We start from the raw sequence: 2,074 nt of genomic DNA on the forward strand, positions 1-2,074 counted from the left end.
TTTGATAAGAACTTATAGAGTCTGTTTTGTGTGTGGGGGGTGGGTAGTAAGTATGGCGACAGTAAAAATACATTTTTCAAAGTCGCATAGATTTGCAAAAAAAGTGTTTTCTTGGCTGAATGTTCAGCCCTATAAGATTTTCACCTTTATATAAGTTGTTCCCTGTGAGTCAGTTTTGATTACTGTTTTATTGTTTTATATACAAAAAGAAAAATATTTTTTTCTGCTATTTAATCTTAAGGGCTTTGTATATAATTTCATTTCTATTTTTATTTCTTACTTTTGGACAAAAGACACTCTTCAAGGTCAGGGCATGTTACTCTAAAGGCAGGTTTGGAGGAGAACGTGTAAACAAATGGTAGAAAAAATAAGATAATTGCTTGCTTTGTTCCCTTGACTATGTTAACTTCAAAGCATCATAACCACTTGCCACCTGTTTCTGTCACTGTCACTTGTCTCCTTCCTTCCTTCTTCGTTCTTCCATTGTTTGAATGCATATTCAAAAGTTTCAGAAAATTAATCACATGGAACAGTTTTTAACATGAATCTTCCCTGAGATGACTTTCAAACAATTAACCTGTTTTGCTATTGTTGTTGTTCAGTCACTAAGTCGTGCCAGACTCTTTGCAACCCCATGGAATGCAGCATGCCAGGCTTCTCTGTCCTTCATTATCTCTTGGAGTTTGCTAAAACGCATGTCCATTGAGTTGCTGATGCCATCCAACCACCTCATCCTCCGTTACCCCCTTCTCCTGCCCTCAGTCTTTCCCAGCATTAGCCTCTTAGCAAGCGTTCAAAGATGCATTACAAATAGTTAAGATTGTAAGGTCTCCAGAATCCTTACTTCCTGTCATTGCTCTAGATTAACCTAGTCTTTCAAGATTTTATTTCAGTTGCTGATGACAACATAAACAGAAGATGGCACTGTTTACTTATTATTTAAAAAGGCAACACCCACTTTAAATTTTTTTTAAAAAACAACAATACTTCCCTCCTAGGAAAACATACAGTGTTATTAGAAATTGGAAGTGAGACTACATATATAATGAACAAGATTTTTGAACATTACAATAAGAAATATACTTTTAAAATTATACAAGGTAAACTAGATCATGGAAAACAGTCTTACAGTCCACTGAATTTTCAGGAACTGCCCATTTCAAATGGAATTCAGTTGCAGTCATATGCACTGTAAGGATGGACCAGTGACCTGGGTTTGGGTACCAGCTCCACCAATACAAACTATAAGACCTTGGGGAAGTTGCTTAGGACAACTCTCCAAGTCTCTTGCTGTAAAATGGAGGTAATAGCACTTATTCAGTAGGATTGTTTTGTGCATTGAATTGAGCACATAGTGAAAACGCTAGACTGTCTTTGGTTATCTTGCTAATAAGACATCTATCATCACTAAATAACGCAATGTCTAACCTAGAAAAGCAGTGTAGAAATTGATTAAATTACTGAAAAGAAAACCCAGAACTCAATTGAATTTTGTGTTGGCTTACAGATGATTCTTATTTAAACAAAAGTCAGGGCAAGTGTAAAAACTAATTAATTAGTTACTAATCTTGAACTGTAGAGCACTTGATAATATCAATCTTTTTTCATGGCAGAAATATGTTTATTCACAGTTAAACAAGTGAAGATATTTCATTAGTAACCAGGGAAAATTTTCTTCAAGTTTTCTAAAACACTAAGAATTACCTCATCTACCTAGATACATAGAAATAAAAGTATTTCTTTCACTTTACATTTTCACTCTATTGCAGTAACTACATGTATTTCTTCATAACCTATCTTTTCTTTGAGGAATTTCAATGGTAAAGTAACATATGGGAGAATATATTGCCCCACTGCTTCCCTGAATATTAAAGACACATTATTATTAGTCTCTATGCTGAACATGAACATTTTAATTTAACATATATAGATAAAGGCTTACTCTATTGTATACTATTTAATTTTGCAGTAATATTAGCTTAAAGCATCAAAAGTTTAAATCATTATTTATACACTGTTAAATGTTTATTCATTCTCACAATTCTCAAGTGGTAGAGCTAGTCATTAATGTGCA

The sequence above is a fragment of the Ovis canadensis genome, chromosome 1, assembly GCF_042477335.2.
Source record: "Ovis canadensis isolate MfBH-ARS-UI-01 breed Bighorn chromosome 1, ARS-UI_OviCan_v2, whole genome shotgun sequence".
Classification (NCBI taxonomy): domain Eukaryota; kingdom Metazoa; phylum Chordata; class Mammalia; order Artiodactyla; family Bovidae; genus Ovis; species Ovis canadensis.